This window comes from Gracilinanus agilis, chromosome 3 (genome assembly GCF_016433145.1).
Source record: "Gracilinanus agilis isolate LMUSP501 chromosome 3, AgileGrace, whole genome shotgun sequence".
NCBI lineage: Eukaryota > Metazoa > Chordata > Mammalia > Didelphimorphia > Didelphidae > Gracilinanus > Gracilinanus agilis.
The window spans coordinates 644,146,163-644,157,717 of record NC_058132.1 but is presented as its reverse complement, the minus strand read 5'-3'; the positions used below and the strand labels follow the sequence as shown (position 1 = coordinate 644,157,717).

The 11,555-nt window shown below is 43.0% G+C and overlaps 1 long non-coding RNA gene across 1 annotated transcript; it reads left to right on the top strand.

The window, feature by feature from the left end:
- The first annotated feature begins 776 nt into the window (after nucleotides 1–776).
- LOC123240228 lies at nucleotides 777–7,246 on the top strand. The gene is made up of 3 exons (XR_006505767.1): nucleotides 777–795; nucleotides 2,114–2,210; nucleotides 7,043–7,246. It is a non-coding gene; the product is annotated as an uncharacterized LOC123240228 (long non-coding RNA).
- Nucleotides 7,247–11,555: the final 4,309 nt, after the last annotated feature.

The following is an 11,555-nucleotide window of genomic DNA, read 5'->3' as shown; positions in this document are numbered from 1 at the left end:
TAGGACTCTTCAAACATGGTCTGGACCCCTCTTTTTGCTATATAAGAAATCCCATGTTAGGTACCTCATTGACAAGATGGTCTCCAAAGTCCCTTCCTAGGCTGAGGTGCTGTGATGGCACAACAGAATTCCTAGAAACTCTAATCTCTAAAGGAATGCCATGGCTGAGAGGGAAGTTAATCCAGGCTACTTACTGGGTAGGCATATTCGGGAGGGAGATTTAAAGAAGCCAGAAATCTAATTGCTGTTTTTGCTTCTTAATTTCCCTGCTGAATAGGCTCCATTTTCTTTTGGGCTGTTTTAAAGACATTTGAAGGTCGAGCCTCAACGTTCTATTTTAAAACAAATCCTTTTCAAAGCTTGTCATACCATGAGTTTGTCACAAGAGGGACTAACAGGCAAAGGCAAGCTTCCCTCTTGCCCTAAGTGTGATCTAGTCTCAGACTGAAATCAAAGTTTCTTTTTTTGTGGCTGCGGTTGTGTTTTTCATTTTTTTTTTCCCAGAGGGCCATGGGTGTGGCGAAGGAAGGGAGAAGAAAAGAGGAAGAAGGACGGGGCAGAAAGAGAAGGAACTTTCCAAAAAGGTTTCATTCTAGGAAAATGTCCAGATGAAAAGAGGAAGAACCTCTTGACTTTTGAGCAGCTGCGGCCTGGAAGACAGCTAGAGCAAGAGGGCTTTTAGGCTTGATTTTCCTACATGCTTTTATTCTTGCTATAGCAAACCCTAAAGGATCGTCAGCCCTCAGTCCTACCCCATCTCGGAGAGGGTCTTTTCACCGCATCTGTGTATAATCGGTATTTGTTATTAGAATCTTTCATTGACTTTATTTGATTTCAGCTTTGGGCCTATCGTTTTGCTGACATGGGGAAATATTAATGAGGAAATCCCCCTCCTCCCCCCTGCAAACCCCACCAGCTCTGCGCCTCACGTCTCAGAGAGTTGCCTGGGAGCCCGAGAGCTCCAGTGGCTTTCACCAGTTTACCCAAACTTGATCCCTGGACTCCTGACTCTGAGGCCGCTTCTCTAGCCAGGCCGTCGCCGTCCATTGTCTCTTTTCACTATCTCGTGAGGTCTAGTGTTGTCTAGAAAGGCCCTCCGTCCGTCCGTCTGTCTAGGTGGGTGAGTGTCCTCCGAGCTGTTCGCTCAGTTCTCTGAGGGGCACCGACAAGTGCTTACTAGCCACCTGCCTCATCTTGTCCCATCGGGCCCCTCGTTGCCTCTTGCTGGGGGAAAGACGAGAGGAAGGGGGGGGGGAGGTTGAAGAGAAGATGTCCGTGTGAAGAGAGGCCCGAGAGAAGCCTAGACTTGGGAAGTCCTCAGACACTATATGGAAATTTCAGGAGACGGGTTTGTGGAGGAGAAATTGTTTGGGGGAAGCTATAGTGAGACACGCAGAGACCTGAGAAGACAAAAAGCTTCTAACCTTCCTCAATATTAGAAACTGAGGATGGTGAGCGTGGCCTGTGCTGCCCTCGAAGGCAATGATCTCTCTAGTATTGAGAAGGTTTGAGCAAGAGTTGCATCCCCCGCAGGAGGAAAAACACAGCCGAGTCCTGCTTCGCTTCCTCCCTTGGTCCCCCCTCGTTCTTCCCTTTCCATCTTTATTATGGGCGCTCATGGATAGTCTCCATTTGGGACCATTAGAACCCTCCTACTATGGAAGTGAAGTGCACCGTCTAGATGGGGTTTAGAAACTTTGATCCCCCTCAATAACTCTCAAGATCAACCAACCAAAAGGCTGCTGGACGTTCCCAGCTCCCTTTCAGCATGGACAGTGGCCATGTAGATACCTCCAGACTAAGTTGCTGGAGAAATGAAAGTGTCAAAAAAAAATAGGCTTTGAAGTCTTCCAGTACACAGATTCGAATCCTACCCCAGGTGCTACCTAAGTAAACCTTAAACAAGTCCCTTAAACCTTCGGAACTTCAGTGGCCTCAATTCTTCCAGGAATGATCTGTACTAGGTGGCTTCTGAGGAGCCTTCCAGCATTCAGTTTAGGAGCTTTGGACTTCTCATTCATTGGCATTTTCCTGGTGCGTTTGCCTTTTCAGCTCATCCTTCCTAATCCATTTACCTTTCACACTCACCCTTCCTGATGCCCGTGTCTTCCAGAAAAACAGTGGAGCTTCCTAAAAGGCGCTTCGGAGTCCCCATCGATCGGATTGGAAGCAACCGTCTTACAAACACCCGAGGTTAGCAGGATCCCTGGGTAAGTACCACTGATTGAAGGGTGCTGAGAAGGATTCCCTTGAAGATCATTCAAAATGGACTCACTGTGTTCAGTAGTCACATTCTCTCCTGTTGGACGGTGATTTTTCTGACAGACGATGTCCTAATTTGAGAATCCTTCCAGTAGAATAATAAGCGGTGCTTGTTTTACATCATGTTATATTAAGATTTAATTTTTGAAATCTAAAAATTCACCTAAACCAACCCTTCATTCTCTTCCTGCATTGCTGAGTTCCTGGGAAGCAAATGCTGGAAGGCGTTGTGAGGACACTCACTTCCATCTGCTCTTCTTTGGGCCCCATCTTGCTTTAGTTCTCAGTTCAGTCCCTCCCTTAACCCTGAGGTTTGCACATAGTCTGGAAGTTTAGACACCCCTTTTCCCATCCTTTAGACTACAGTTCCCTTAATTAAACTTGTTTTTCAGCCCTCTTGTCATTTGCTTGCTGGTTTCCCAGACTCCTTGTCTAGGTGGAGCAGGATGACAGGTAAGGCCTAACCATCACTCCTGCCAACCGTTATTTCCCCAAACAGCTAAAGCCAGTTTCCCTGCCTTGTTTGGTCCCAGGTTATTGTCCATTCCAGTCTCCTACTCACCCTTCTGAACCCACATAAATGTTTAAGCGAACCCCCTGTTTTCCCCATAAGAGTTTGGCTGGCCCAGATGGTGGGTTAAGAGGAGGACGGGAAGTTCACTCTTGGACACCCAGAGACAGACTGGAAGTGAGAGGATTCTGCTCTATTCGCCGCTCCTATCACTTGATTGATAATGACAGAACAAAAGAATTTTAGAGCTAGAAGGGGCATCTGGCCCAGCTCATACCTCTGAAAAGCTCTTCCTGACATCACACCCAACAAGAGGTCATTCGACCTGATCATGAAGATCTCCGGTGGCTCGGAGCCCATCCCTTCAGAAGTCGCTCAAGCATCTCATTTCTCTTTGGTCAAAGGACCCGTCTGGCCCCAGACCTCAGTCAGACTCGGCATATTCGTCTCGTTGCACCTCTTTCTTCTCTTTGGGGTCAATCATGCACATCCTTTCTTTCCCCCCTTTGTACTTCCTTATAACCAAAAAGCTGCTCCTTTTGAGGGTCACCAAGTAGCAGGCAAGAGGACTTCTGCTGGCCAAGAAGCAGAGCCCCATCGTGATCACATCATGGCAGGAAGACTTCTGGAGTGCAGGTGCTGCTGGTCTCATCAAAGGATCTCGCGACGCTGGCCATGGAACTGGTACTGGACAAATGGAGGTTGAATTGTCGAGTGATCAGAAACTTTTCTTGAGATAGAAATAATTGAAAAGTTTTCTGCTGGCAGCCTAAGAGGCCGGGCTCTCACCCTACCCTTCCCAGGCAGCTTCCTCTTTTGCATTCTCCATCTTGCGTGCATCAAGGGAAGTAAGCTTTGACCCAGATCTCTCTGGGTTCTTGGCTAGCCTTATCACATCGTCATGCCTGTGTTTTATTGACACTTTCCCCTGCCAACATGCCTCACAGAAACAGGAAGCTCACATCTTGGCCTAGAGATGGCATCACCTTTCTCCTGGGTCATAAAACCTCATCATCCCTCAGAGTATAGCCTCCCCTCAGATGAACTGAGAATTTGATGAAGTCCTGAGAGGCCTCTGCTTGGGAGTACCATGTTCTCTTCCTGTCCTCCTCTTCAACCTTCTACTCCATCACAATCACCAACAACTCAGCCGTGAAGTGATCAGCACTCCTGCCAAAACCCTCTACCAAGACCAGTTAGGTGACTCAATGAATTGAAAGCCAGGGCTAGAGGTAGGAGGTCCTGGGTTCAAATTTGGCCTCAGGCACTTCCTATCTGTGTTACCTTGGGCAAGTCACTCAACCCTCATTGCCCAGTTTGTACTGCCTATGTAGAACTACCTTGAAACCAATACACATTACTCATTCTAAGATGGCAGGTAAGGGTTTAATAAATCTATTACCGGGGGCAGCTGGGTAGCTCAGTGGATTGAGAGTCAGGCCTAGAGACAGGAGGTCCTAGGTTCAAATCTGGCCTCAGACACTTCCCAGCTGTGTGACCCTGGGCAAGTCACTTGACCCCCATTGCCTACCCTGACCATTCTTCCACCTATAAGTCAATACACAGAAGTTAAGGGTTTAAAATTTAAAAAAAAAATCTATTACCCCCTCTCCCATTCATTCACAGACACACATGGAGTCATAAACACGTATAGACTTATACCTAGATACGTATATAAACCCTTATATACGTGGGCACCTACATAGGCATAAACCCTTGTAGACCCAAAAACGCATTCCTATACCTACACCCACATACATCCAAACTCACACATACTCATGCAGAGACACGCACAGGCAACGTCCCAAGGGAATTCGGACTGAAGAAAACTCTTATTCCCAGAGAATCGGTAGAATCGCTATTATTGCTGTCATTTAATGGCTCATTGACCACCCCAAGACATGATTCACTGGCATGGACTGATATCAGTATCGGATCTCTCCCCGAGATACACAAAGGACATTTGCATGATGTTGATGATTTGGGATTACTTTGATGGTTTGCTTTGAATGGTGAAAATGCATAGTTCAGCTGAAATTGGAACAGACCAATTGTGACAGAAATCCAGTCACTTCTTGAATTCGTTACACCCCCCCTTATTTTTTCTTTTTCTTTTTTTTATTAAACCCTTAACTTCTGTGTATTGCCTCCTAGCTCTTCCACCTAGGAGCCAATACACAGAAGTTAAGGGTTTAAAAATAAATAAATAAATGAATACATAAGTAAATATTTCATAGTTTGGTAACTCCTGGATTGACCTCATGTTTTTTCTCCAGATGTTGAAGTTTACAATGGACTTTACATACAGTATTCTCTTTGATCCAGACAGTAATTCTGTAAAGTATTTAGAATAAACTGTTATCCCCATTTAAAAGATGAGAACATTGAGGCCCAAAGAGGAGAGATGACTTGCCCATATTCACACAGGTGCCAGCCCTCTTCACAGAGAGTCTAGGACTCGTTCCATTGCCTTCTTGATGCTAAGCTAGCATGGCCAAGTGAACACCTTCTTCCTTTCCCTTCACATTTCTATGGTAGATGAATATAGTAACTGACTTTATGAAAATCTCATTTCCCTTCTGTGGGGTTCTACGTGAATGCTTCTAGTTTCACTTTACGCCTGACAACGTGAAGCAAAACTCAGTCCTGACCACTGGACTTGTGCTTGGTTTGAGGTTAGGGCTATGCAAAATTGCCACATTTTTCATGATTTCCACCCACAACTAGAATCCCATCATTAGCGCATGGCTTGGGAAGGAAGGTCATACGAAGCGGCTCCCCCATGAGCTCCTGAGAACACCAGTCACACAGGACTAAGGCTGAGCCTCAAAGCCCAACCCAACTGGAGGGTAAGCACTGCCCATTTTAGACTTGGGGAGCATTGATGGCCAACAATAGCTTTTCCAAATGCCTTCTCTCCTCTGCCATGTGGGATGGCCAGTCAGCTTCTGCAGGAACGTTTCTCTTTCTAAATCCTCCCCCAAAGAAATGTCAAGCATTTCATTTGAGAAGAAATTGTTCAAATTTGCTGTGGAAATGGTGATGAGGCTCAAAATAATGACCAAGTTGAAACAGGAGCAATCGAGACACTGATCTGGACCTTGTTCTGCCACTGTCCTGAGGAGATCTTGAGTTAACCCTTTAAGCCTCACAGAGAACTTCAGAAGAGGCCAGAGGGAAATGTTGGCCCAAGAGAATCAACCCTAGACCAGATTATAGATCATTTTAAATGTGTCCAAAAGCAAAAAGCCTGCCTTTGTCCTGGAAGTGTACGGCTCAGCTGTGTCAAGTTTGCTGCTCCTCTTTCCCTCGTGCAATGATGCCAACATGCACTTGGAGTTTCACATTATACAAGACCACAGAGACCAAGTGGGCAAAGAGGACTGTCCAAAAAAGAAAGAGACGGGGAAAGGACATCGTCGTTTGGGCATATGAAAACCACCACATTTCATTACTCTTTTGAGGTTCTCAGAAGGCTTTCTCACCGTAACCTTGTGAAGCTGGAAGAGAAAGCCTTGTGCTCACCTTACAGTTGACAAAACTGAGACTCACAAGTTTATGGAGCTTTTCCAAAGCCACCTAGCCAGAAATGCCAGAGTTTTGACTCAAATACATACCTCTGGGCTCCAGGTGTAATTATCCAAATCTATATGCCTCCTTTTTTATGCAGTTGAAAGGTGATTCAACCAAGCAGCCAGCCTTTAGCCATGGGAAGAAAGGGTCCATCCAAGATAGTGAGATCCTCAGGGACAAGCTCACTGTTCATCTCCATTTTCCAGATCAGAGACCATTTTAGAAGAAAATTCCACCTATCAGTGCACACTAGGATTTTCTCTTCCATCTTTTTGCTTAGAGAGCTTCCTAGAGTAATCTGCAGTTAAATGAATTGCCCAGGATCACACAACCAAGATGTATGAGAGGTGGAACTTGAACTCAGACCTTCCTGACTTATTCTCTATCCACAACACTATGCTTCCTTGCTGAAGATGACAAGAAATTAGACTGAATTGGATTTCAGAAGCTACCCTGAACATTCCCCAACTCATGTCATGATCCTTTGTTATTATCTCAGGAAATAAGAGGAAGGCTAGAGATGTGGCAGACAGACAGGCATTTTGGTGATGCTTCATGGTTGGGAGATTTGGCCAAATGCTGAGATTTCCAATCTCAGCTTCCAGACAAAGCATCTGAGCTCCATGTTTTCTCCTGAGCTTGTAACTTTTTGTTTTATTTTGACCATGTTAACAGCTTAAATCTTCCTTTCTGCAGGTGCTGCTTTCTGGGATGACATGTGACAGAAACCCCAATGGAGAAGACTTATGTCTTGTCCTAATGAATAACCCTCCATCAACCCAAGCCCTCCTCCTTCCTCGCATCCAATGAGACCCCTGTCACTCCCCTTGAATGTTTCTCATCTCAGTATGTGGCACTTTTCCTTCGAAACATTAAAGAAAAATCTTCCAAGCTCTGCAAGCTGTCTCCAAAGCCTCTTGTTTTAAGAGAATCTGTATGTTGTATGTTGATAAGGTTCAGCCAGAAATCACATAGAATGTGTGGCCTCCCATGAAGATCATGAGGGATCACTGAGGCTTAAGGGGTCTTTTCAGGCCAGAGGTTCCAAAGTTTTCAATCTTTGTTTCTGTGGTGTAGAGACAAGAGAATGCTAGCTATGCTTCCTTAGAGTAGTGGTTCCCAGACTTTCTTGGCCTCCCGCCCCCTTTCCAGAAAAAATATGACTTAGCCCCCTGGAAATTATTTTTTTTTATTTTAATAGCAATTAATAGGAAAGATAAATGTACCTGTGGCCATCACCACTCCCTGGATCGCTGCAGCACCCACCAGGGGGCAGTAGTGCCCACTTTGGGAATCATTCCCTTCTTTTTCTTTTCTTTTCTCTGCTGTGAATGGTAACCTTTATCTACCTGGAAGTGTGAAATTTGCTGAATGATTATAAGACAGTGGTGTTCTCCCCATCACCTTCCAACTTCTTTACCAGCCTCAACTTAGTCATGGACCCAGACAACCCAGAATATAAATATTAGGAAAACAGGAATCGAAAAGGTCTTTGTTGTCATTCTATGGTGTGGTGCCAACCATATGACTTCAAAGTGCTAAGTCCAATTGTTCCCCGGGTCAAATCGCTATAGAAATATGTCTGGAACTTGACAAAGCTCTCATTCCTTTGTCAGCTTTTGCTGAATCCATAAATCAAATAAGGGTCGTGTCCATTCCACCATTTGTTGGTGTAAGGCCCCAAAGTCTTCAAAATATTGTATATGTTTTTATGCTGACTTGACGAAAACTGAAAGTTTGGTCTACCTTAGTGGAAGCTCCTTTGGGACAGAAGATGAGGTCAGGAAAAGAGGGCCTAAAACATCTGGAGAAGAGGGCAGAGAGACACAGCCTGGCTAGAGAGAGGGTCATTATCTGCTGCTCAGAGCCAAAAAGAAATTATTTGGAGCCTAGAGATGAGAGAAGGGACACTTCATATACAATTTAGTAACTGATCATATTGAGATCGTATTGAGACAAGAGGCAGACAATGAAATAAGTTACTGGGAACCTCAAGAAGGTCCAGCCACTTCTGTGACAGCCACAACAACAAATAACAAATAGTTTTTTACAGAATTTGAAAGTTTATTTATTTTTTATATATTTTATATTTATTTCTACTTTTATAATTTTTACCTCATTTTATATTCTAATTATTACTTCCTTTTATTCTCACTGCAATCTGGGAGGTTAGTGTTGTCATTAACCCATTTTGGAGATGAGAAAACTCAGGTAAACAGAGAAGAAATGATTTACTCAGACACATAACTAGGAAGTATCTGAGGCCAGATATAAACTCAGGAAAGTGAGTCTCCCTGATTGCAGGCATGGTACTCTCTGCTTGCCAGCTTCTGAACATGATGCTTTAGGGCTGGGATTGCTTTTGACGTGTCCTCCACCAACAACTAGCACTTTTCATAGGCACACAAAAAGAGTCCAATACCTGCTGCTATATTGGATTGGATTAGGCTAAAATGGACTGGATCATATTGGATTGTGTTGAATTGAACTCAATTGGACCCTTTGAGACTGAATTGAATTGTTATCAGAGTATATCAGACTGAATTGGATGAAAATGATGACTGACATGTATACAATGTTTTAAGGGTCTCAAAGCACTTTACCCAAATCATCTCATTTCATCAGATGACATTGGACCAGATGAGGATGGGTTACAATCAATTGGATTTGACTAGACTAGATTCTAGAAGGACAGTGTTAGAGGACCAATGAAATACTTGATGAGAATCGGTAAGGAATAAGAGAGGAATAGGAAAAGATCCACTTGGACATCATCTTGTTCTTTGTACTTCAGGGCAATGAGCAAAGGCCATATTTTTCATGTTCTGTGGCTTGAAAAAGAAGATGATGAGTTAACTCTTGCTCTCTCTCTGTATACATAGATATCTAGATATCTAGATATCCCTTCCATATCATGACTTCCCCCAGCACGGTTTTGATATATCATGGGTCGACCTAAGAAACTAAATGGGAAAATTTTAGGGAGTTTTGCAGAAGTGAAGGCTAGTAGATGGCACAGAAAAGGTTTAGAACTCAGAAATTCAAAAAATATATGTATAGAATTGCATAATATTGATATATTTTACCTTCTAATACTGTAAGTATACATAATTTTTAAATCAAAATAAATAAAAAGTTAGTTTGAAAAAAATAAAACAAACCTGAAAGCCAGCAGATGACACCCAAAGGCTAGAAATGTAGAGCTTGCTTCACATTGACCTACATATTTCCTGTGACCAAATTACTTAAACCAGATTTTACAAGAACGTACTGTAAACAAAAACAGAAATATATTTTAAACATAAAGAGAATGACATCAGACCATCTCTGGTGCAAAGGGAGAGTCAAAAATCATATGAAGATTATCCAGATAACAAGGGGAAGAGCACCCATCCCCCAAGATGTGGAAGAAGTATCTGTCTAGATCTCATTGATAAAGTATCCTTTTAATAGTCACATGAAATAGATAGATTCAATATTATTCTTCCTAATTTACTTATGATAAAACTGAGTCAAATTTGGGTTTAGACAGTCCCTAGCAGTGTGGCCCAGGGAAAGTCACTGAAACCCAGTGCCATTAGCCTTTGTCCTTCTTTCTTAAAAGTTGTTATTAGGATAGAAAGTAAAGATTTAAAAAAAAGAAAAGAAAACTGAGGGAAAATGAGAGTTGAAGTCAGGACTCATCCAGACTATCTGATAGGTCCAAGGCTCTCTTTACTGTCCCATAGTTCCTCTTTACAGAGGAAACTGTTGTGATAGCAGCTCCAAAGTACATTTGCACACCCAAAATTCTACTTCTCACTTTCCATGGAAAACTCTAAGCAATTCCATAGGGGGAAATAATCATCCATTACCCAAAGTTTAAACATATACACTCTTGAGAAAGAGTTTATGGTGATTAGACAATGAGAGCTGGATAAGCAATTACTATGCCATAGAGATCCTGTTGGCAAAGATGGAACACTTAATTGTAGAATATAAACTTCTTGAGTGTCGGGGGATTTTTTGGAAGGGGAGCACATAGTAAAAGCTTTAAACCAGGTATGGTATAGCTCATCCCTCTCCTCCTTAGTTTGTTCTTACCTGGCTTTGGTTTCAGTCATTTACCAGCCTCCCATATGTTAGAGGAATTCCTCCAAGGCCTGATCATCCCTTGACTTCACATTCATATGGTAGGAAGTTTTCCTTTCCTCTCTGGTCTAGGTATTTGTCATTTCAGTTGCCTGGCCACATGCTCAGCCTGTGTTAGGAGGAGCAGAAATAAATCTATTTCTCCATAAAGTCAAGATTTTGTGGGGATATAAAATATATTGATTATATCCTTGGGACTTCTGGGAATATTAAAACTCTTTGGAAGGGATCATTTTTATTTAAAGCAAGTGACAACTGATACTTGTTTCACACTATATATATATATCTCTATGTCTCCCACATTTTCAAGAAAACCTTTGCTTGATTGCCCAATGCCCAATAAATGTCATTCCATGTCTTCTCTCCCTTTTTTGGCTAAACTCTTTAAGAAGGCCACCACTAGATGCCTGCACTTCCTCTCCTCCCATTTTCTTCTCAAGTCTCTAATATCTGACTTCTGACCTCAACATTCAATTGAAACTAGTCTCTCCAAAGTTACCAATGATATCTCCATTGCCAAATCTAATGGCCTTTTTTCAGTCCTCATCCTTCTTGACCTCTATGCAGTCTTTGGCACTGTTGGTAACCTTCCCCCCCCCCTCATTGATTAGCATATCAAACTGTCCTGTTTCTCCTTCTCCATATTTGACTGCTCCTTCTCAGTCACCTATGGTAGGTCTTTATGCATGCAAGTTTTACTTTCTAACCATGGAGGTTCCTCTAGGTTCTGCCATGATCCCTCTTCCCTTCTTTCTGTATAAAATTTTTCTTTGTGATCTCATCAGCTCTCATGGATCTCTGCTGATGATTCTCAGATATCCTTATAAAGCTCCAACTTCTCTTCTGTGATAATGAGATTAAATCTACCCTGCCCATCTTTAGATTTAATCACCAAAGATGAAAACATCCCCACTTAACTCACAAGTTGGGTGGTCTATAACCCACATGTGTTAGAATGAGTGATGAATCAAAATTTACTGACTGCCTCCTGGGCAGTCCTAAGAAAAGTGTGAGAGGAAAGGAGAGGAGAGGAGAGGAGAGGAGAGGAGAGGAGAGGAGAGGAGAGGAGAGGAGAGGA